The sequence below is a fragment of the Salvelinus alpinus genome, chromosome 6, assembly GCF_045679555.1.
Source record: "Salvelinus alpinus chromosome 6, SLU_Salpinus.1, whole genome shotgun sequence".
NCBI lineage: Eukaryota > Metazoa > Chordata > Actinopteri > Salmoniformes > Salmonidae > Salvelinus > Salvelinus alpinus.
The window spans coordinates 55,921,600-55,947,066 of record NC_092091.1 but is presented as its reverse complement, the minus strand read 5'-3'; the positions used below and the strand labels follow the sequence as shown (position 1 = coordinate 55,947,066).

At 41.8% G+C, this 25,467-nt stretch overlaps 2 long non-coding RNA genes across 2 annotated transcripts; both read left to right on the top strand.

Moving 5' to 3' along the window:
* Positions 1-1,455: 1,455 nt before the first annotated feature.
* Positions 1,456-8,014, top strand: LOC139578944 (uncharacterized). Its single transcript, XR_011675652.1, has 4 exons — positions 1,456-1,592; positions 7,067-7,378; positions 7,476-7,757; positions 7,899-8,014. It is a non-coding gene; the product is annotated as an uncharacterized lncRNA (long non-coding RNA).
* Positions 8,015-8,376: 362 nt separating this feature from the next.
* LOC139578919 (uncharacterized) lies at positions 8,377-11,680 on the top strand. The gene is made up of 2 exons (XR_011675643.1): positions 8,377-8,512; positions 9,118-11,680. It is a non-coding gene; the product is annotated as an uncharacterized lncRNA (long non-coding RNA).
* Positions 11,681-25,467: the final 13,787 nt, after the last annotated feature.

Below are 25,467 nucleotides of genomic sequence, written 5' to 3'. Positions count from 1 at the left end.
CTTAATAAATTAATTACTTAATTTCCTGAATACAAAACATTGTGTTTGGGGCAAATCCAACACATCACTGAGTACCGCTATCCATTTTTTCAAGCATGGTGGTGGCTGCATCATGTTATGGGTATGCTTGTCATTGGCAAGGACTTGGGAGTTTTTTCAGATACAAATAAATGGAATAAAGCTAAGCACAGGCAAAATACTGGTTCAGTCTGCTATCCAAAAGACTGGGAGACAAATTCACCTTTCAGCAAGACACCAACCTAAAACAAAAGGCCAAATATACACTGCCAAAGATGCTTCTACAATGTATTGACTCAGCGGTGTGAAGAATTATGTAGATAGTTGAGATATTTATGTATTTCATTTTCAATAAATGTGCAAACATTTCTAAAAACATATTTTCACTTTGTTATTATGAGGTATTGTGTGTAGATAGGTGAAGGAAAAACATATATTTCATCTATTTTGAATTTAGGCTGTAAAATGTGGAATAAATCAATTGGTATGAATACTTTCTGAATGCATTGAGTTCACAAAGCATTAGGAACACCTTCCTAATATTGAGATTGTCCCTCAGAAGAGCTTCAATTCGCCGGGGTATGGACTCTACAAGGTGTCGAACGAGTTCCACAGGGATGCTGGACATGTGGACTCCAGTGCTTCCCACAGTTCTGTCAAGTTGGCTGGATGTCCTTTGGGGGGTGGACCATTCTTGATACACACCGTGAAACTGTTGAGTGTGAAAAACCTAGCAGCATTGCAGTTCTTGACACACTCAAATATCTCCTCCCCTTTATCTACACTGATTGACGTGGATTAACAGTGACCTCAATAAGGAATTATGGCTTTCACCTGGATTCACCTGGTCAGTCTATGCCATGGAAAGAGCAGGTGTTCCTAATGTTTTGTGCACTCAGTGTTCATACCTCACATAATAGAACACAGGCAACCATACAAGATTAAAGTGCAAACCATTCACAGTGAAATTCTCTATTTTCTCCACTAGAAGGTGTGCTTTAACAACATACACTTTGGTTCGTCACTACACAACAAGTCTACTAACCGGTCCCCCTATCTCAAGAGGGATGGGCATTATAGTGTATTGAGCTCAGACCTGATGGCAATAATCGATTATATGATTTCTCACACATGCGTCTTCTCCAATGCCTCCATCTCCACAAGATGCTGTGATGTTGATGGTGATGATGTGATTACTGACAGGGTTGTCAGCTACACCACTGTAGATGGAGTTGTAATCTTCTCTCTCAACCTCCAGAGGGTGAGACAGGTTGGTGGTGATATTAGGTGTGTAATCATGAATCCAAACAGTTGCAGCTAGAACTAGAGTTTCTATTGGACAAATTCAGGTAGGTCCCTACCTGTTCCGTTTGCTTACATTTTAAGTAAGGTTTTGGCAACAGAATATGCGTAATGAATACACCCCAGACAGCTGTTGGTCTGGTTGAGTCTATTATCTCCTCTGTACATGGACAAGGTCACATCTTGCACACAACTGAAGAGCTTGAGCTTTAGAGCAATGAACCATTTGTTTGGATGGACAAGGCTCATGCTGCTATATTTCGTAATTGATGGTATGTTTCTTTTGTTGTTACTGATTTGCTTCACTAACATAAAGTATTCAATGTTTTAATTGGTAACTTTTGATCTATCATATGTTTGTACGCTTGTTGTGTTTCTTGACAAGGGAGCCTGGACTAGGACTGTAGTGTGTGGAGCACAGACCGAATGGGACTATTTACATTTAAGCGATAGATACAGACAGAGGCTAGTTTCTAAAACAGAGCTCTTTCATGGGATGAAAGAGGTGTAGGCTATAAAGGTTTGCAATCTATACAGCAACTACAGAGTACGCCAATACTTTATTGATACATAAACTAATTTAGATGAGAGATTAATCATCTTTTGGAAACAACAGGCAGACAACCTTTTATAATTCACTGAGACTGAGACTGTAGCTTGTCATTTGAAATGAACTCAGCTCACAGGCTCACTGTGTTAAGGCTCACAGTGCCTGACCAATGATGTTTGAAAAGACTAATGACTATGGATGTGACAATAAAACATACACCTTTATGGTGTTGGAACTTGGCAATTCCCTCAACCATGTTGAATCATTACAGGACACGGACGTGGCTTCATGCACAATTTTTATTTTTGAAAAAATCAATATCTTAAAGTCTTCAGGTAAAATGAACACTCAAAGTGGTACTGAAGCTACATTCGAATGGTACATTTGATGAGTAGCTGCGTTTCATACCATGGGACAAAAAAACTATGGATTTTAGGGTTTGCATGTCTCACTTGAACATCTTAACTGAGAATGAAGGCATTCAAAAGCAATAAGAGCTACGACGCAAATATCTGTACAAACTCTTCAGAATTGTGTTCTGAAGGTGTCAACAAGTAGGCTGATTCCCCATTTCAAGGATCCACAGACCAGATGTAATACTTAGGGAGTTAGGGCCCTGCATTTTGTTCTAGAAATGGAGACGCTGTGCTTTTACCAGTTGTTCTAGCATTAACCACCAGTGTTGCTGCAGGTAGAACATTCTAGAACATTTTCTGTAATTGACACACGCTGTCTCCAATCAATCAATTTCTGGTTGTGCATGTGTGTTTGTTGGGGGGGTCGCCTGAGCCAGGGGAGGCATAGCTTTTCAAATCTTAGGGGGCTTTCACAACAAATTGGTTTGGAGTGTTTTATCCGAACTCTGGCGCATTTCCCCCTTATTTCATATCGTTGAACTGGTGTATCCCAGAGTCAGGAGAGCATTAACTTAACAACAATCAAAACAATCAATCCATAATACATGAATTGCTCCACTCATATAGTTGTTAACATACTCAAATCTTATTCAAATCAATCAGTCAGTTAAAAAAATATAATTCAGTTACAAATCATAATTAAACCCCAATTTAGAATGACAATGCTTAGTGTTTCACATTAGTTAAGCTATCACTTAAAGACAAAACCCTCAACTTAACGCACACCGACTCTGGCACAATGTATACATTTAACATACAGTATAATTATCCATAATTCTAGTATTAACTTCCTTATCATGATCATAAATACAGATCAGTATCTCAATGCATTCTTGGTCTAAATTATTATACATTTAGCAGTGTAAACCTCCACAATCAACCTGATACTTCAAATTACAATTTTGGACATTCCTAAATCAATTACAAACATTCGATACATAAACAGTATTAAAAAATAATATTGTAATTTCAACCATAAGCCCTATTCTAAAATGTATGATTTCCCCCGTCATCAATCTCCACAGAATGCCCTATAATGACAAAGCAAAAAAAAATGTTTTTACATTTTTGCAAATTAATTAAGTCATCTTGTTTTCCATTTAAAATAGTCTTTGGGCCTCAAAAACATTATCCACGTTAAGGATGTTCAAATAAAAAAATTAGAATTGGAGAAATTGTTGTTTTCTCTCTTGAAAGTCAAATGGAGTGGAATCTTAAGGTTAACTATTAATAATTTGAAGTAAATAAAATTATAGTGTAAAATTCTAGTGAATAGGATCCTAAACCATTTTAGATGAAAAGATGTTTGGTATGTGAGTTTGTGTGGGTGAGACATAAACACAGATAGATATTAGGCTTATACCGTATGCATACTTTATTATCATGTGCCTGGAGTATGTACACTGGAGGCTCCCTTAGTATGCAAATCGGTGATGATGAAGATCATGTTAATCTTTACCAATTTGCATATCTCATATCGCTTAGAAAATGTTTCACAAAAGCACTGTGCAGTTACACTCTCAGGCCTACACACCCATGCAGAACAGTCCTCCTTTTTCCTGTGTAAAACTTTCAATTACAAAGACACCTATAAGACACCTATAGGCCGACATGGATCCTACAAACTGTAAAAAATTATAAATAAAAATCTAATCAAATCAAATTGTATTAGTCACATGCGCTGAATACAACAGGTGTAGGTGTTGGTTCACCTTACAGTGAATTGCTTACTTATGAGCCCCTAAAAAACAATGCAGTTTAAAAAAAATACAGATAAGAATAAGAAATAAAAGTAACAAGTAATTAAAGAACAGTAGTAAAATAACAATAGCGAGCTATATACAGAGGGGTACCGGTAAAGAGTCTATGTGCGTGGGCACCGGTTATATGTACATATAGGTAGAGTTATTAAAGTGACTATGCATAGATGATAACAACAGAGAGTAGGGGGGGGGGGGGGGCAATGCAAATGGTCTGGGTAGCCGTTTGATTAGATGTTCAGCAGTCTTATGGCTTGGGGGTAGAAGATGTTTAGAAGCCTCTTTGACCTAGACTTGACGCTCCGGTACTGCTTGCCGTGCGGTAGCAGAGAGAACAGTCTATGACTAGGGTGGCTGGAGTCTTTGACAATTTTTAGGGCTTTCCTCTGACACCGCCTGGTAAAGAGGTCCTGGATGGCAGGAAGCTTGGCCCCAGTGATGTACTGGGCCGTTCGCATTACCCTCTGTAGTGCCTTGCGGTCGGACGCCGAGCAGTTGCCATACCAGGCAGTGATGCAACCAGTCAGGATGCCCTCGATGGTGCAGCTGTAGACCCTTTTGAAGATCTGAGGACTCATGCTAAATCTTTTCAGTCACCTGAGGTAGAATAGGTTTTGTCATGCCCTCTTCATGACTGTCTTGGTGTGCTTGGACCATGTTAGTTTGTTGGTGATGTGGACACCAAGGAACTTAAAGCGCTCAATCTGCTCTACTGCAGCCCCGTTGATGACAATGGGGACATGCTCAGTCCTCTTTTTCCTGAAGTCCACAATCATCTCCTTTGTCTTGATCACGTTGAGGGAGAGGTTGTTGTCCTGGCACCACACGGCCAAGTCTCTGACCTCCTCCCTATAGACTTTCTGGTCGTTGTCAGTGATCAGACCTACCACTGTATGTCATCTGCAAACTTAATGATGGTGTTGGAGTCGTGCCTGGCCGTGACATGAGTGAACAGGGAGTAGAGAAGGGGACTGAGCATGCACCCTTGAGGGGCCCCTGTGATAAGGATCAGCGTGCGGATGTGTTGTTACCTACCCTTATCACCTAGGGCCGGCCCATCAGGAAGTCCAGGATCCAGCTTCAGAGGGAGCTGTTTGCAAGTTGGTCAGTGCAGTACACGTCCTGGTAATCCATCTGGCCCTGCGGCCTTGTGAATGTTGACCTGTTTAAAGGTCTTACTCACATCGGCTGCGGAGAGCATGATCACACAGTCTTCTGCTGGTGCTCTCATGCATGTTTCAGTGTTAATTGCCTCGAAACGGCATAGAAGTAGTTTAGCTCGTCTGGTAGGCTTGTGTCACTGGGCAGCTCTCAGCTGTGCTTCCCTTTGTAGTCTTTAATGGTTTGCAAGCCCTGCCACATCCGACGAGCGTCAGAGCCGGTGTAGTATGATTCGATCTTAGTCCTGTATTGACGCTTTGACCATTTGATGGTTCGTCGGAGGGCATAGCGGGATTTCTTATAAGTTTATAAATTACTATATGCTCCTTGAAAGCGGCAGCTCTAGCCTTTAGCTCAGTGCGGATGTTGCCTGTAATCCATGGCTTCTGGTTGGGGTACGTACGGTCACTGTGGGGACAATGTCATCGATGCATTTATTGATGAAGCCAATGACTGATGTGGAGTACTCCTCAATGACATCGGAGGAATCCCGGAACATATTCCAGTCTGTGCAAGCAAAACAGTCCTGTAGCTTAGTTATCTGTCATCTGACCACTTTTTTATTGATCTAGTCACTGGTGCTTCCTGCTTTAATTTTTGCTTGTAAGCAGGAATCGGGAGGATAGAATTATGGTCAGATTTGCCTAATGGAGGGTGGTGGAGAGCTTTGTATGCGTCTCTGTGTGTGGAGTAGAGGTGGTCCAGAGTTTTTTTCCCTCTGGTTGCACATTTAACATGCTGATAGAAGTTTAGTAAAACGGATTTAAGTTTTCCTCCATTAAAGTCCCCGGAGCGCCACCTCTTGATTTGTTTTTGAATGGTCTAAGATCCCTCCCAATGTGTTCTCCAATCTCATAAACATTTTATAAAAAGGCTCAGTGTCGTTATCCTTGCAAGGGGAGGGTGCTGGAGTATTGAAAACAGGAGATACAATTATCGTGACCCCCATCTTTTTTAGATTTTTTGTATTACTTGTTAAACAAAATCTCTTAATCTGAACATTTTATTAGTATAAAATAATATATTTTTCAATTTTTGGAGTATACATTATAGTTCAGTATATAGTATTTTTTGCTCATCTTTATCATGTGATCCAATAATTCCCGACCACACTGTATATACAATTTATTTATACTTCACTATAGAAGGACAAATACATTATGTACATTGAGCTAATAACCTGGGTAACCTAACCTAGCCACATGCGGTAAGCCTATGTCTCTTCAGAGGATGTGACAATGAAACCAGTGCTTCATTTGGGAACAGGATCCGGCACATCTCAGTTTCGGAATGTTTCATTCCGAAACCTATTTTCCAGGATCTGGTACCTCTCGTGGCATGAACAGTGGCTGCCCGTCATTCAGGGCAGGTGAGGCACAGTTTTGAGCCTCACCTGTTTAGCAAGTGGAAATGTGTTAAATATCCCTCTATCATGTGCCTTTCAGTGATCCTTGATTTTTTAATTTTAGAAAGAAAAGAAAACAGTCAATTGGTGGAAGATTTTCCCTTTCTCAGAGAATGTATGTGAACTCAACTACAGACAAAATATTCAACTACCAGTCCTAAAACTTTGTTTCCTGACCTTCACCATCATATCAGACCTGTTATTAGCTAAGAAGACCTGTGATACTCAAGTCAATAGTGTGGTTCCTGGCTACTACATTGTAGACGTGCTGCACAAATCAACTAATGATTGAATGTCATTGTTATCTTCTGGCATCAGATTGCAATATCATATGGATGCAGTTACTGACATGTTAAACACTTATCCAGGTATTGTCAGATTTAGTGTGCGACTGTTTTGCAGACCTCCTGGAATACTGTTATTGTGTTGACATTGAGTCTCTCTCTTTCCTCAGTACTCTGTGCTTCCCAGCAAACAGTCCAGTCTGAGACTCAGCAGGTGAAAGGCATTGTGGGACAGTCTTTATATTTTCCAGAGAGAGTGTTTAAAACTGGATATTTAAGGTATGGAGAAGACACTACTGCAAGTGTAATCAATGGACAAAGGCATATAGATTTAGAAGAGAGAATTAAAAATCGCATAAACTGGGACAATGTGACAGGATTATTCAGTCTGTCAGACCTACAGATAGAAGATGCTGGGGTTTATTCTGTGGAGAATAAAGACGGAGAGAGGAGGATACCTAAATTTAACCTCACTATTTACTGTAAGTGTGTGTGTGTGTGTGTGTGTGTGTGTGCTATATTACAAAAACATTAAATATAAGTTCCATTCCTCCAATGTATTTACTATTTGTCTTCCAGATGTTGTTTCCAAACCTCAGGTGAGAGACTGTGACAGCAGCTCCTGTAGTGTGGGGTGTTCTGTGGACAACGAAAAAGAGGTGACCTTGACCTTGTACAGAGGAGAGGAAATACTAAACCAGACCAGCAGTCCTGATCTCACCACCGATCTCTCTCTCCGTTTGGAGGTAGAGGGAAAGGACTACAACTCCACCTACAGCTGTGTGGCTGCTAACCCTGTCAGCAATGAGACAGTTCATGTCCCAAAATGTTGCAGTGAAGATGGTCATCCCAAGAAGTCAGGTAAGAGTATCAATTCTGAATTAAAGCCATCCAGAAAAAGCAACTACCAAAACAATTAAGTGAAACTATTAGTTGAGCCCATACTGCCAAAGCCTTGCGATATTTTACACTATTCATTTCCTTGTGTTTTATTTATTTCAGACAGTGATGAGATGACTCGGGGTATACTTATTATTGCTGTAATCTGCGTTTTGGTTGCCTCAGGGCTGGTTGGACTTGCAATCTATCGAAAGAAGAGGGGAAATGAACACTCACAAGGCAGGTATTCATCTTTTAGAGGTCTGAGGTCAGTCAAAACATGTCATAATCAGCCTTTTTTATTATCAAGAATAGTATTTTGGAAAAGGTAGGAACTGTTTACTTGAACAAAGGATGCAGGTCAAATAAAATGGCACACTTCCTCTGCTTGGTCAGACAGTATTAGTATCATGTCAGACCTTCCTGATACACTTCTCTAAATGTTGAAAAAGCAGAAGGCACTCACACAAACACACTCTGACAATCAATACTTTAAAGATTGGCTTCTATGGTGCCAAAAAGACCGCCAGCAGAGAGACAGGTACCCATCGTAACAGTAGTCCTGAGGGTTTACAGAACCTGTCCTGGGGGCTGAGCGTCTGTATGTCTCTGTCAGTTAGTCACACCCCCGCCCTTATATTTAATTGACTTTATTTGTCTTCATAGATTCATCCGAAAGAGTGCAAGTTGACCTTGAGTATGCAACGATTACTTACATAGAACAAACAGATAACCAGGTTAGTAATAATGCTACAGGCTGATAGACAATAAACCAGCTTTTGCAGCCCTCATGGCTACAACTGTAAGCTTTAGCGCTATGCAAGCATCTTCTACCTGTAGGCCTGAAAGACTGAATAATCCTGTCATATTGTCCAAGGCGATATTTTTAAGTCTTGAGTTGCACAGACCACCTGAGTTTGATACCCGGCCTGATGTCACTGCAACCAGTTTTGCCCATATGATATGGTTGGGTTGCACAATGAGAAGCCACTCAGCACATATGGTATACAGTAATGCCTTTGATCTTCACATTGTCTTTTAGAGTGTGTGCAAAAAGTCAGTGGACTTTTCAAGTTAGGCTTTGTGTTTCCTCCCACTAGTTTTGGGAAAGATCCTACATGTGTTGTGATGACAGTTGAGTTACCAGCTGCAGAACAATGAGTGTAGACAAGAGAGCGTCAGACGTGTCCTGTTTCATTCCTCTGCTACGAAGTATCTAATAATGAAACATATTATTCTTTTTTTTGTTGGTGCTTTCCTACCCTGCCCCTCTTTCCCTGTCCCTTTTTCCCATGTACCTCTCATTCCTTCCCTCCCTCCCTACCTCCCTTTCCGTGTTTAGGAGGAGCGAAGAGGTGTACCACAACTGGAGTTGCGTACAGACAACCCTGAAATGGCATCAGTTTATGATACACTCCAGTTACATCGCATGGCTGCCAGCGAGGATGTTGACACTGCATGAAGGAACAAAACTGGAAGTCACTGAGAAGCCAACATGATAACTCATAAAGAGGACATTTAAACAAAATGAAAGTAAAATAATATTCACCCTGAAAACCTTTTAAAAGCACAGTTGTTAATGGGAGAAAAATCCCCTGGAACTGTTGCACTGATGTTATAATTTCAGGCTTTCTTTGTAGGTCATTCTCACAGACCTGTCAAATAGGGACCTCGATGACATCCATTGATACTGACCAATTCAATAACTATGCATTGAGTTAGTAGCAGGATCAGGATAATCCTTCTTTTCACCTGCCTTTTGTCCCAAATCCAAATGTAGTTAAAGTTAAAACAAATGGAACTTATATTTTAATACTGGGCGCAACTTTGGTTTTGGAAGTGGGAGGACATAATTTTTAATCCTGTTGGGATAAACGCTCCAAACAGCCTACCCGCCAACTCGGAGGCGTCCGAATGGCCCTAAAGCCCACCATTGCCTCTTTTTGTGTCACATTCCAATGATTTAACTGGGGGGGGACAAAAATGCAATTTCAGAATGTGGGGGGGAATGTGGCACCTTTGGTGTTTGCTATGCTACTGCTGGCCAAAGCTTCTTTTCAGTAATGACTGTACTGTTGTTTAAATGTAGGTCCCTCCCCTGTATATTTTACAGCTGGTCTTTGTTTAGCTTGCCAGTGGATAGCAGCTGTGTACATAAAATAGCAGGCGTTTGAGAAAAAGACACCTACTCCTTAGCAACAATGGCTGTTAGGTTACTTTAGGTCCATAGATTTAATAACAAAAGGTCCATAGATTAACTTTTTTTCTGTAGATCTTGATTTGCCATTTGATCTTGAGTGTTTTTTTACTCTTCTTATCGCTTTAGCTCTTAATTAGCTCTTAATTAGCTCTTAATTAGCTCTTAATTAGCTCTTAATTAGCTCTAAATTAGCTCTTAATTAGCTCTTAACAAGCTCTTAATTAGCTTGTTTCATTTATTATGATGGGTCATTTATTTAGCTGAAATATGTAGATATGTCATTCTTATTGAAAGCAAGTCTAAGAAGCGGAAGATATGTTCTATGTGCACTATTTCTATGCTTGAGTTTTGCTTTTGTGTATTTTACTTTTGGTTTTGTACAACAGCTTCAAACAGGAAAATACAATATTTTTTGTTATGGAAAAGATATTCTACAGCGGTTTAGATTGTACAATGGCAATATTGCTGGAAATTAATTGGCAGATATTGTGTTTAGTTATTTTAACAATCAATTAATCCAATAGCAAAAAAAATGATACATGTTTCAAAATTGCACTTTGAATGTAGTAGGCTACAGTACTGTAAAATCCAGTACATTACACTGTTTTCACTTTAGGCAATACACTTGCACTACCCATAACAATTTACTGAACATCCAATTTCCATAATTCAGGCCAAAGAGTTCTATCTTGGTTTCATCACACCAGATAATCTTGTTTCTTATGGTCTGAGAGTCTTTTAGCTGCTTTTTGGCAACTCCAAGCGGGCTGTCATGTGCCTTTTACTGAGGAGTGGCTTCCGTCTCGCCACTCTACCATAAATGCCTGATTGGTGGAGTGCTGCAGAGATGGTTGTCCTTCTGGAAGGTTCTCCCATCTCCACAGAGGAACTCTGGAGCTCTGTCAGAGTGATCAAGGCCTTTCTCCCCCAATTGCTCAGTTTGGCCGAGAGGCCAGCTCTAGGAAGAGTATTGGTGGTTCTAAACTTCTTCCATTTAAGAATGATGGAGGCCACTGTGTTCTTGGGGACCTTCAATGCTGCAGAAATTTTTTGGTACCTTTCCCCAGATCTAGTAACCGAAAGGTTGCAAGTTCGAATCCCCGAGCTGACAAGGTACAAATCTGTCATTCTGCCCCTGAACAAGGCTGTTCCTAGGCCGTCATTGAAAATAAGAATTTGTTCTTAACTGACTTGCCTAGTTAAATAAAGGTAAAATAAATTTAAAAATCTGTGGCTTGACACAATCCTGTCTTTGAGCTCTACGGACAATTCCTACAACTCCAATCAAGTTGTCCAAACATCTCAAGGATGATGCACATGAGCTCAATTTCGAGTCTCATAGCAAAGGATCTGATTACTTATGTAAGTAATGTATTTCTGTTTCGCGTTGTCATTATGGGGTATTATGTGTAGGCTGTAACGTAACAAAATGTGGAAGAAGGGCATGGGTCTCAATACTTTCCGAATGCACTGTATATATATATATTTTTTTTATAAAAAATTGTAAATTTCAATTCACCCCAGAATATATTCTTACAGTGTAGCTATGTGGTTGAGAGGGTAAAATTCCAATGAAATGTACCATCTTACTGCCCCTCATGTTTCCAATCTGTCTTAATAAAGCATAGAAAAAATAAAGGTGGAATTCCGCAAAAAAATATTCTCAATAGGCCCTTAAAATCAATAAATATTTACGCTTTAACCATTTGCATTTCTAAACCATTGATTGTTTGAGAAACAGAGTTATTGTGTTTTGATGCTGCCTTTTACCTGCACTGAAACCCCCAAAAAGTATTTTCACAACACTCTCTTAACAATTCCAATACGTAGGTTTAACGCTTAATTTCTGTGTATTAAAACACTTACGTTGGGTTTACATACAAACACCAGATCTCAGTTTACTGCCTGCCCTACTGTACAGCATCCGCTTTCACAGGAAGGTCGAGACGATTATATCAAGTACCTCAGTCACCCGAGCCAAGGCATGTTCACCTTGCTCCATCTAGAAGATTGAGACAGTATAGGTGCTTCAAAGCTGTGAACGAGAGACAGAAAAACAGCTTCTACAGTTGAAGGTGGAAGTTTACATACACTTAGGTTGGAGTCATTAAAACTTGTTTTTCAACCACTCCACAAATTTCTTGTTAACAAACTATAGCAAGTCGGTTAGGACATCTACTTTGTGCATGACACAAGTCATTTTTCCAACAATTGTTTACAGCCAGATTACTTCACATATCATTCACTGTATCACAATACCAGTGGGTCAGAAGTTTACATACACTAAGTTGACTGTGCCTTTAAACAGCTTGAAAAATTCCAGAAAATGATGTCATGGCTTTAGGAGCTTCTGATAGGCTAACTTACATAATTTAAGTCAATTGGAGGTGTACCTGTGGATGTATTTCAAGGCCTACTTTCAAACTCAGTGCCTCTTTGCTTGACATCATGGGAAAATCAAAAGAAATCAGCCAAGACCTCAGAAAAAAAATTGTAGACCTCCACAAGTCTGGTTCATTCTTGGGAGAAATTTCCAAATGCCTGAAGGTACCGCATTCATCTGTACAAACAATAATACGCAAGTATAAACACCATGGGACCACGCAGCCGTCATATCGCTCAGGAAGGAGACACGTTCTGTCTCCTAGAGATGAACGTACTGTGGAACGAAAAGTGCAAATCAATCCCAGAACAACAGCCAAGGACCTTGTGAAGATGCTAGAGAAAACAGATACAAAAGTGTCTATATCCACAGTAAAACGAGTCCTATATCGACATATCCTGAAAGGCCGCTCAGCACGGAAGAAGACACTGCCATAAAAAAACTGCCATAAAAACTGCCATAAAAAAGACTGCCGTTTGCAACTGCACATGGGGACAAAGATCATTATTTTTGGAGAAATGTCCTCTGGTCTGATGAAATAAAAATAGAACTGTTTGGCCATAATGACCACCATGCTGCTTTGAGACTTTCTATGTTTACAGTGTAGTTTCACAAAGCAGTAAAAACTAAGAAAAACCTTTGAACGAGTAGGCGTTCTAAAACATTTGACCGCTAGTGTATGTCCCTGTAAAACATCCAATGCCGGTCCACACCTTTGAGTGCATGCACAGAAAGAGCTGTCTTCTTCACCTCACCTCAATGCATGTGTTCGTGTTTTCCCTGTGTGTTTGTGTGTGTGTCAGTTGATGAGGAAAAATCTGACTGAGAAGACAGGGCAGTACGGTGGAGCATCAGACGTGTGATTGCAGAAAATACAGCCTAATATCGTCTGACATGTAATGCTATCTAAGTCATTCAAAATATGAACAGCACTTTCACCCAGGCACATTCTCTTAAAAACTGGGTTGTATTCACTGGGAACGAGACGGAAGTAACAGGCGTATACGGGAAGAGACTACCCTGACCATATCGAATAAGAAAAGCTTATTTTAATTTTCCGTTGCCAAACGTTTTGCTGTGGTGTGCGCTAATGAATATGAATTAACCTGATGAGACTCAAAACACCTGTCGTCTTGTTTTTAGACTCAGTAAGATGCATTTAATGAGAGGTGAGGAAATCAAATATTACTTCTATGGTTACAGATCTGTAATTGGGTAGCACTTTATTTACAGTAATGGTAAAATGTTTGTTCCTGTGGATTTGGTAACTCAAGAACCACTCCTTTCCCTGCTCCTTCTCAGCAGTTCCAGAGTCAGCATCCATCCCAGTAGGAGGAAGCACAGGAAGAGATCCAAAGACTGTGGCAAGTAAGTGTCACTAGACTGCCCTCGGCTGGTGATGGGAAGTCTTACACGCACACACAGATACACCAGAGAGAGCGAGAGAAGAGAGAGAGAGAGAAACTTAATTGCCTACACATAATACTGATACTAAAGTGGTGGTGGGAAACTACAGCTCAGCGTTCAACCCCATAGTGCCCTCAAAGCTCATTACTAAGCTAAGGACCCTGGGACTAAACATCTCCCTCTGCAACTGGATCCTGGACTTCCTGACGGGCCGCCCCCAGGTGGTAAGGGTAGGTAACAACACATCCGCCACGCTGAGCCATCCCAGGGGACCCCTCAGGGGTGCGTACTCAGTTCCCTCCTGTACTCCCTGTTCACCCATGACTGCATGGTCAGGCACCACTCCAACACCATCATCAAGATTGCAGATGACACAACAGTGGTAGGCCTGATCACCGACAACGATGAAACAGCCTATAGGGAGGAGGTCAGAGACCTGGTCGTGTGGTGCCAGGACAACAACCTTTCTCTCAACGTGATCAAGACAAAGGAGATGATTGTGGACTACAGGAAAAGGAGCACGCCCCCATTCTCATCAACTGGGCTGTAGTGGAGCAGGTTGAGAGCTTCAAGTTCCTTGGTGTCCACATCACCAACAAACTATAATGGTCCAATCACATTAAGACAGACGTGAAGAGTGCAAGACAAAGCCTATCCCCCCTCAGGAGACTGAAAAGATTTGGCACGGGTCCTCAGATCCTCAAAAGGTTCTACAGCTGCACCATCGATAGCATCCTGACTGGTTGCATCACTGCCTGGTATGTCAACTGCTTGGCCTCCAACCGCAAGGCACTACAGAGGGTAGTGCGTACGGCCCAGTACATCACTGGGGCCAAGCTTCCTGCCATCCAGGACCTCTATACCAGGTGGTGTCAGAGGAAGGCCATAAAAATTGTCAAAGACTCCAGCCACCCTAGTCATAGACTGTTCTCTCTGCTGCCGCACGGCAAGCAGTACCGGTGCGCCAAGTCTAGGTCAAAAAGACTTCTTAACAGCTTCTACCCCCAAGCCATAATACTCCTGAACAGCTAATAGAAGGGCTACCCAATCCCCTATTTTACGCTTCTGCTACTCTTTTTATTATCTATGCATAGTCACTTTAGCGCTACCTACATGTACATATTACCTCAATTCACTGTATGGTCTACACCTGTTGTATTTGGCGCATGTGAGAAATAAAATGTGATTTGATTTGATTTGAGGGATCATCAACTAGATTCAGCTGATTGACGATTTTTTTCTTGAGCGGATGGGAGGCCGAAATATAATTACAAATAATTTTTTAGACTGCAAATTGACCGTAAGAAGCCCGAACAGATATAATACTTGACTAAAATATAATAATTCAAAGCTTGCTTACATTTGTAGACGATCAGGTACCTCTATTACGCTTGGGAATACTTGAACAGATTTCTTAATTAAAAATCACTTGGAGCTGATTTCCTGGTGTTTTCTGGCTCAGAAAACTTGGGGGTCCAAACCAAACCACCCATGGGGCAAATTTGGCCAGTGAGTTGGAGGAACCCTGCTTTGTCCTCACTGTCACTTAGAAACTAATTCCTATGATCGTCTGTTCAAAACAAAACGATAATTTTGATTCCAACACCTGGTTCTAGCTCTTTTGAGGTGTAACAATGCAGTACCGTAGAGTACATTAATTCATGCAAATGCTGTTCATCTGTGCTCATCCATGTTCTAGCTGTTTCTAGCTTCTCGAGTAAACAAATAAGTCCTGTGCTTTCTCAGATGTGCGGACCTGAATGATTAGGAAGCTAAACTAGCTAGCTACTGTTTGCTATTTTTCTGGCACATGCAGAATCAGATTTATTGCTCTACAGTAGCTAGCTAACGTTAGCAAGCTAATTGCCAGTTTGCTGAGAAATACATAATATACTGTAGATATCGAACTAGCAACTATTTCTCTCTTCTTGCCTGTAGTGTCTTAGCTCTTATTACTTATTTGTGTAATAAGAAAGACTCTGAATACAAGAAATGGAACTGGAGCTTCACATTTACTGAACTGAGTGAGTACCAGAATAAACATAGAACAACACTGCGCATGACCAAGGATGCTCCATTCTTAAAGGGGACATCAGTAATTAACATAACATAACATTCCTTATTTTATACAATCAGAGTTACTTTTACCAAACCACAACTGAAACACTTCCCAGAACTTGTTGTAGTTATTTTGCATCTTTTAATTTGAACTTGAACAGTTCGTTTTTGTTTGTTTGTTTATAAGTCCAGTCTGTCTGGTGGACTGTGCCTTCGTTCTGGGTAGCGCCTAGGATTGTCTGGAGGCCCCTGAACATCCTCAGTGTGTGCTTGCTCCCTTATAGCTTCTGCTATAGCAGCACCTTCATCAACACGTTCCCTTCTTTCAGCCTGGGGTCTCTTTACTGCTCCACCATCCTCTACAGTTCCTTGTGTGTCACTCTCAGGAGCTCTCTGTGCCTGTTCTCTCTCGATTGTTGTGCTGTTTTCCGTGGAATGCATTTGGTTAATGTGACGCTGCCACATTATGTCTGGGCTCACTTGAACCTGGTAAGTTCTGGGTCCCGTTTGTGTATGTACGGTCCCTCTTGTCCATTTCCCTCCTCTTCTGTAGTCTCGCACCATCACTTCCTGTCCTGTTTGGAGATGGCGCTCCCGGCCACCGGAGAGCATCTTGGCTTGTTTGTTCAGCACTTCATTACGCCTGTTAGGCTTCATGATGTTCAGCCGTGTGCGGAGAGGCCTCCCGAACATCAATGCGGCTGCGCTTTCATTTGTCGTGGCATGTGGGGTGTTTCGGTAGGAGACCAGGAACTTGGCCAGTTTTGTTTGCAAAGTCCCTTCATCTCGTTTTGCTGCCCGGAGTCCTTGCTTTAGGGTTTACACAAAGCATTCTGCCAGCCCATTGGTGGCAGGGTGGTAAGGAGCTGAGGTTGAGTGATTAAATTTACTGACATGAATCTTGTAAACTCGTCACTTACAAAAGCTTGCGCGTTGTCACTTACTAGCTGCAGCGGCAATCCGAAGCGTGCAAACGTTGTTCTGAGACACTCTATCGTCTGAGCTGAGGTGGAGGAGTCAGTGCAAAACACCTCTGGCCATTTGGAATGGGCATCAACTATAACCAGAAACATGTGCTTTTCAAAGGGACCAGCGTAGTCCACATGAATTCTCTGCCATGGCTCTGTGGGCCATTCCCAAGGGTGGACTGGGACAGGAGCAGGCATGTGAAGGGTTTTCAAACATCCGCTACAGTTCTTTGCCATATTTTCTATCTGTTGATCCAGACCTGGCCACCAGAAGTGGCTCCTTGCGAGCAGCTTCATTTTGACAATTCCAACATGACCTTCATGTAGTTGCTGCAAAACCTGATGTTGGCATTTCTGGGGTATCATGACTCTCATTCCCCACATCAAACATCCTTGGTACGTTGTAATTTCGTTTCTCCGCTGGAAATACGGAGTCAGCTCCTTTCTGCCAGTAGCTGGCCATCCTGACATGGTGTAGGTGTACACTTTTGACAAGGTCACATCTTTCCTTGTCTCCTGTTTGATAACTGTGCTTGTGACCGGTAGTGCCTCGAGCTGAGCGGTATGGAAAATGTCCACTGCATCCACACTCCTTTGTCTTTCTCTTGTACACGGCAGTCTGGATAATCCATCTGCATTTGTGTGGAGGGACGACGGCTTAAACTCAATGTCATACATATGACTGGCAAGGAACAAGGCGTATCGCTGTAACCTGGCTGCTGTCATTGCCGGAATGCCTTTCTTTGGACTGAAAATGGAAAGCAATGGCTGGTGATCCGTAACCAGTGTGAAACGCTTGCCATATAGGTATGCGTGGAATTTCTTGACGCCCCACACTAGCGCCAGTGCTTCTTTGTCAATTTGTGAGTAGTTTTTCTCTGCATCATTCAATGTTCGTCACGCGAATGCAACTGGCCTCTCTGACCCATCTTTCAGTGTGTGTGAAAGGATGGCCCCTAAGCCATAAGGGGACGCGTCACAAGCCAACTTCACTGGCAGTTCAGGGTCGTAATGCATCAGGACCTGTTCAGATGTGATGAGCCGTTTTGCCTCAAGAAATGCATTTTCACACTGTTCTGTCCACCGCCATGTCCTATTCTTTTCCAGGAGCTGATTTAGAGGCTGGAGTGCTGCTGAAAGGTTTGGGAGGAATCTTCTGTAGTAATTGATCGGCCCCGCAAAAGATCTCACTTCTGTGATATTTTGTGGTCGTGGTGCCTGTACCACTGCCTCGATTTTGTCCTGTGTTTTGTGCAATCCATTGCGGTCAATTTCATGTCCACAGAAGAAAATCTTGTCTTTGAAGAACTCACACTTCTGTAAATTTGCCTGTAGACCATACTCTTTCAGTCTTTTCAGGACCTCTTCCAGGTTAGCCAGGTGTTCTTTGTCGGTGCGTCCTGTTATGATCATGTCATCCAGTATACACTGGGTTCCTGGGATTCCTTGCAAAATCTGGTCAATAGTTCGTTGCCAAATGGCTGGGGCCGATGCGATGCCAAAAACCAGGCGGTTATACCTGTATAGACCTTTGTGTGTGTTTATTGTCAGGTACTGTTTGGAGCTCTCTTCAACCGGTAGCTGCAGGTAAGCCTGTTTCAGATCGATATTACTGAAGTGTTTCCCACCAGCTAGTGCAGCAAAGATGTCCTCCAGACATGGCAAGGGGTATTGGTCCACATGCAACATTGAATTCACAGTTACCTTGAAGTCCCCACACATTCTAACAGACCCGTCTTTCTTCACAATAGGAACTATGGGTGTGGCCCATTCGCTTCTGTCCACTTTCGTCAGGATCCCTGTATCCTGCAAGCGATCGATTTCCGCTTCCACCTTTGGTCTCAGGGAGTATGGAACAGATCTGGCTTTGCAGAATTTTGGGGTTGCGTCATCTCTCAGTACAAGTTTTGCTGTGAAGCCTTTTACTGTTCCCATCTGATCACTGAAAACGGTGTTGTATTTCTTCCGCAAGTGTTCCAGTGTTTGGTCTGTGTCTTTCTCTTTGGACTGGAACGTGTGGAGCATTTTCAAATCACACCAGTTCAGCTTTATTTTTGAAAGCCATTCCCTGCCAAATAATGGGGGGCCAGTTCCAGGCACCACATACAGCTGTAACTGCTGTGTTTGCCCCCCATAACTCACTCTGACCTGCAACGCCCCCATTGGGCTCAATCTCTCTCCTGAGTAAGTCTTCAGCAACACATTTGTGTTCTTCAGCTTGATAGCCTTGAAGTGCTCATTGTAGACAGTAGTGGAAATTATAGACACTGCAGATCCTGTGTCCAGCTCCATTTTGAGGGGTTTGCCTTCGATATCTGGTGTCACCCATATTATGCTACTGTTGGGAGAAGTCACTGTGTTTAACTCCATTGTACCAATTAATCGTTCATCTGAATCACTGCCACTGTTCTCTGCTAGTGCATTCACAGACCCGTTCATTTTCTCAGTTTTCCTGTTGTGACTGAATTTTGCTCTGCATGCTCTTTGAATGTGCCCCCTTCTACTGCATTTGTGACAAATTTCGTCTTTGAAACGGCAGTCCTCTGCTCTGTGACCATCTCTGTCACACATGTTGCATTTTTTGGCCACACGGGGGCGCTGTCGGCTGCGTGAAAATTTGTGCAGGGAAGTTTGTGATAGGTCAGTATTTCTTTTACGTTGCAACTCAAATGCATCTTTCGTCACGATTTCCATAGTCACAGCAATTTCAACAGCCTTTGCAAACGTGATATCTGATTCTGTGAGCAAACGTTTTTGAATGTGTTCATGTTTCAGTCCACAAACAAATCTATCCCTTAATGTGTCATTTAGGTTCTCTCCAAACTGGCAATGTTCAGACAGTTTCTTCAACTCTGCTACATATGTACTAACACCCTCACCCTCATCTCTCTTGTGGAAACGAAAACGTTCCGCGATGAGGAGTGGTTTAGGTGATAGGTGATTTTGCAATATCTCCACAATCTCTGTGAATGTTTTATTTGAGGGCTTCAGAGGGGCAGTCAGATCTCTTAGCAAACTGTACGTTTTTGGGCCAATTAAACTCAACAACGCTGGTACTCTCTTGTTATCAGCAATGTCGTTTGCAATGAAGTACTGTTCCAGTCGTTCAATGTAAGTTGCCGGGTTTTCTTGCGTGTCATCAAACACATCTATTTTCCCGATGCTAGCCATTCTCTTTACCTCCGGCTCCACGGGTCTTTGATCTGCCGCCTCGTTCTCGTTAGCTCTCCCCTCGTCGTCACTGCTTGCTAGCTGTTGTGCTACAGGGTCAAAATCTTCCTCTCTTCCTACGAGCTCCATCTGCATTCATGATGCACACTGCAGGTAATCATCCTCGTCGCCATTGTAGTGTCTTAGCTCTTATTACTTATTTATATTATAAGAAAGACTCTGAATACAAGAAATGGAACTGGAGCTTCACATTTACTGAACTGAGTGAGTACCAGAATAAACATAGAACAACACTGCGCATGACCATGGATGCTCCATTCTTAAAGGGGACATCAGTAATTAACAGAACATAACATTGCCCATGTGAAATTATATAGTGTATTAAGTGAAGAGTAATGGGTTAGCTATAGTTTATAATAACCTCACTCAATTGTATTTTATCAATAGTCTCGAGTATTGATTAGAAAACTAATGACAACTATTAACTTGCTGACTAACGTTAGCTCGTTTTTTGCATGTTCTGTGTCTTAACTACCTACAAACAGTAACACTACTTTAGCTAACACCAAACAGTTAATGCCCACTACAAACTTTTTAATATCTAATTTCTAGAAAATGTATAACATTAAACTATATATTTGTAACTTGCTTCTCTATCTTGGTAGCGTTATAAAAGTCTTCAACAACGAATAGTTACTTAACGTTAGCGACATCAAATCAAGTGTACACCCCACATTCTGTAATTGCATTTTTGCCTACCCCTCCCCCCCCGTTGTATCATGTGATATAAAATGAGGCGACGGTGTGTTTTAGGGCCATGCGGATGCCTCCGAGCAGTCGGGTAGGCTGTCTGGAGTGTTCATCCGACTTTATGTCCCCCCCACTTCTAAAAACAAAGTTGGGCCCCTGATATTAGGCAATATGTTAGATGTAGTATGAAGAGAGCAGAGTTGGAGACTTTCTCTTGAGCTATTTCTATAGCCTACTTTCTAGAAGTGGGAAGATTCCCAGCAGGGTCAGACAGCCAGGGAAGACCAGTCTACAGAGCTCAGGTGAATTTTGCAGTATATTCAGTGAATGATACTAAGTTCCTTCTTTAATTGATGGGTAGACCTACAGGTGCTACATGATAGCTGCTTAAGCTTAAAGCTACCGTCTGGGATCTGGGAATAAATGGTAATTTCAATAATTATTATTTATTATATTCTTGGATAATATAATGTATAAATCTACACCAAAGTAAAGCTCGCTTTGGCTGGGCGGTCAAGCTGAAATTTGATATAGAGGATGTCTTAAAGACAGTCAAAAGTTAAGTCTTTGTACTTTACTTGTAAGAATTGTTCATTTGTTATGCTATTGGATAAAGGTGCAACACGGTATTGATTATTTAATATTGGGGATGTATCCTGCCTGGTTGGCCCTGTCCGGGGGTATCGTCTCACAGGGCCACAGTGTCCCCTGACCTACCCCTGCTGTACCAGTCTATGTGCAGGGAGGCTAGGGTCAGTCTGTTATATCTGGTGTAATTATCCTGTCTTATCCAGTGTCCTGTGTGAATTTAAGTATGCTCAATCTAATTCTCTCTCACTCTCTCCCTCCCCTCCCGGAGGACCTGAGCCATAGGACCATGCCTCAGGGCTACCTGGCCTGATGAACTTTGGCTGTCTCCAGTCCACCTGGTTGTGCTGCTGCTCCAGTTTCAACTGTTTTGCCTGCGTCCCGGACCTGCTGTTTTTGACTCTCTCTCTCTCTACCGCACCTTCTGTCTCAACCTCTGAATGCTCCTGAGGTACTGACCTGTTGCACCCTCTACAACCACTGGAATTATTTGACCCCTCTATGAACGTTTGAACATCCTGAAGAACAATCTGGCCTTAATGGCCATGTACTCTTATAATCTCCACCAGGCACAGCCAGAAGAAGACTGGCCACTCCCCAGAGCCTGGTTCCTCTCTAGGTTTCTTCCTCTCTAGGTTTCTTCTGGTAAGTATTTCCTAGCCACCGTGCTTCTTCATCTGCATTGCTTACTGTTTGGGGTTTTAGGCTGGGTTTCTGTATAGCACTGCGACATCTGTTGATCTAAAAAGGGCTTTATAAATACATTTGATTGATTGATTACCGGGTGGTAGCCGGCTAGTAACAGCGACTAAGTTCAGGGTGGAGGCCAGCTAGTGGTGACTATGTAATAGTCTGATGGCCTGGAGACAGAAGCTGTTTTTCGGTCTCTCGGTCACAGCTTTGATACACCTATACTGTCTCAATCTTCTAGATGGTAGCAGGGTGAAATTGCCGTGGCTCGGGTGACGAGCGCCTTGATGATCTTCTTGGCCTTCCTGTGAAAGCGGGTGCTGTACAGTAGGGCAGGCAATAAGTTGAGATCTGGTGGTTGTATGTAAACCCAATTTAAGTGTTTTAATTCACAGCAATTAAGTGCTCTGAAACACTCAACCTAAATATTTGTGTTTTTAAGAGTGTTGTGAAAACACTTGTTGAGATTTCCGTTTATGGAAAAGGTAGCATCAAAACATAAATTATCTGTTTCTCATACAACCAATGGTTTAGAAATGCAAATGGTTTATAGCCTAAATATGTATTGATAATAAGGGCCTATTGAGAATATTTTTGTGGAATTACATCTTTATTTTTGCTATGCTTTATTAAGACAGATTGGAAACATGAGGGGCAGTAAAATGGTACATTGTGTTGGAATTTTACCCTCTCAACAACATAGCCACACTGTAAGCTGTAAGAAATATATTCTGGGTTGAATTGAAATAAAATAATAACAAAATTATACTTAATGAAAATGTATGCAAGTCATGTAGAGCCTGTGGTCTAGTGGACAGCGGTAACGCATCCGGCTTAGACACTTCACCCCTATCCCCACTGAAAATCGGGGTTCAATTCCCTGCTCGAGCCCTTCAATCTGTTTCTCCCCTCTGTCATTTCATAACTGTCTAAATGAAGTGTCAAAATAGCCCAAAATATATATTTTAAAACATTTATAGAAGTAATTTAAAGGATTTGTTCATTTCATTTTACCAAAATAATGTAAGAATAAGTCCATCTTATTAATGTGTTGCTCAAAATGTAAGACTCTTTCAGGAATATAACCAAAGAGAGAGAACATTTTATGATTGAACTCATTAAAGTCTTTGGTTTTAATTTCCTTGCATTTCTTATCTTGTTTTTAGAGGATTGTGGGTAGTAATAAAAAAAATACAGATTTCATGATTCTTTCACACAATGTTTGCATCATCCAAAGTGATACGCTACTATGCAAAGTCTTCCCAGAGCCACCAGTCATAAGCTTTAAGAGGTTTCCTACCCTAAATTACAAATTAGTCCACAGCTACCTTCCTTTGTGACTCTCACAAGACTTGGCTAGACCACAAACCAAGGGGCTCTTTTAAATGCAACCAGTGCAACCACAGAAAAAGTACTTTGTTGACACAACTTCTAAAACCGAGTATCAAGTTAAGTGTTTAATTAACTGTAAAACTACTCATGTCATCTACAAATTCGTTTTACAAGGTATTCTACATTGGATGGACAAAGAGACAGCTTCAAGACCGCTTAGTGGAACACAAGTATGCCATACAAGTAGTCAACGAAAAGGGAAAGCTTTTTGATTTACAAACTAGTGGCCAGTAAGTTCCACTGATTTAAATGAAGATGAGGATTTCTCACCTTTACTGTAGTCGTGAGGCGTCCCTTTGCTGTCATCTAGTGGACATATTTCATTATTGCCCCCAACATGTTGCGACTCCTTGTTTGCTGTGGTCTAGCAAACTATAAAATAGGTGGCTCTCCTATTCTTACCACTTTGCCCCGTCATATTTAATGTTCAAACTTTTTTTTGGGGGGGGTGGGGTTCCGATGTTTCTAGCCTTGATTAGATTTTTAATGTGTATAGTATTACTTACTACGTGTTGTCCAATGAGTTCTGTAACCACTCCATCTGCAAATAAGGATTGATTGGAAAGCGCTATTCAAAATAGGACACTGTATTATCGTATCTTTGTTCTCCCTGACGAAGGCCATGCAGTCAAACCACGTCAGAGTTTGTAATCTTTGTTTCCATTGAACATGCCATACAAATAAGGGCATTATAACTAATTATATGAAGAGTGCCTTGGTCCTCCTTTCTTTTTAATGTTGTATGCATGTTTGAAGAAAGACAAGTATATTTAGATATTAGTATTAAGCTTGATGTGCCATGACGTGTAATGGATCATGATGAACGGACATCAAAACCAACAGGCAAATTAATGTTCAATGAGGACAGCACATTCCCACATCCAAGATTGTCAATGAGAAGGAATGTGTGGTACCGGTGGAGAAAGTTGTGTGTGTCAGTTGTGGAGGTGCTTAAGGGGCTGGAGATCGGAGGTGTATAGTGAGAGAAAGGCAGATTGATGTTGCCAGGGTTAGAGTAGTACAGAAAACGTATTACACCGAAGCAGTGAAGAGAGTGGTGGAGGACGATGGGTACAGGGTGAGGGATCCTGAGAGGATTCCTGTGAGTAGGCAGAGACCAAGAGACAGTGATGGGAAGAACATGAGCTTCAGTAAGGTGGAATTTTTAGCATTTATAGCCATGGTTGTCAATTATACTGCAGAAGTGGATCGAAAGTCACAGAAAATAGAGGTTGTGGAGGCAGAGGCAGAGGCAGAGAAGTACTTCGGATTGCAAGGATTAACTGCAGAACAGCTGCAGGGGGTGTTGAGTGGTAGTGTTATGTGCTCTCAGACTATTGGTCTGGAGTAGGATGAGATAGGGTTCAATAGTGGAATGGGGGTGTTTTTTTTTAAGAGGGCTAATAGTTGTCAGGGCAATTTTCCTTTACCTTTTTCCAAATGTTGTAGTTTCGTATCAAATAACAGTATTAATAATTGGATGTAGGTAGGCGGTGAATGGCCTCACACACCAGTACGGTTGTCACGACTTCCGCCGAAGTCGGTCCCTCTCCTTGTTCGGGCGGCGTTCGGCGGTTGACGTCACCGGCTTTCTAGCCACCGTTGATCCACTTTTCATTTTCCATTTGTTCTGTCTTTGTCTTATCACACCTGGCTTCACTCAACCAATGACTTGTTTATTATTTAACCCTCTGTTCCCCATGTTGTGTTTGTGAGTGATTGTTATTTGTTACGTGGATATTTGTCAGGCGATGCACTTTTGTTTTAGACTGTGTTTTTGGCACTAGTATGTGTTATGGGCTGTCATTTGTTAACCGGTATTAAAGTGCGCCTGTTTATTATACTCCGCTCTCCTGCACTTGACTTCGCCTCCCATATACACACCTAACAACGGTGGTGCTGTTTGCAACTAAAAGTTGGATGCGATCCACCAACCAAATCCCGAAGAAGAAGAAGAATTATTGTCAACGGAAGAGGCAAGTGCAAGATTCTTGAAAGTCAATCTCCCAGTGGAGGCTCCTCAGAGGAGGAAGGGGAGGACTATCCTCTTCAGTGAATCTCATACATATAAAAATAGTGAAACAT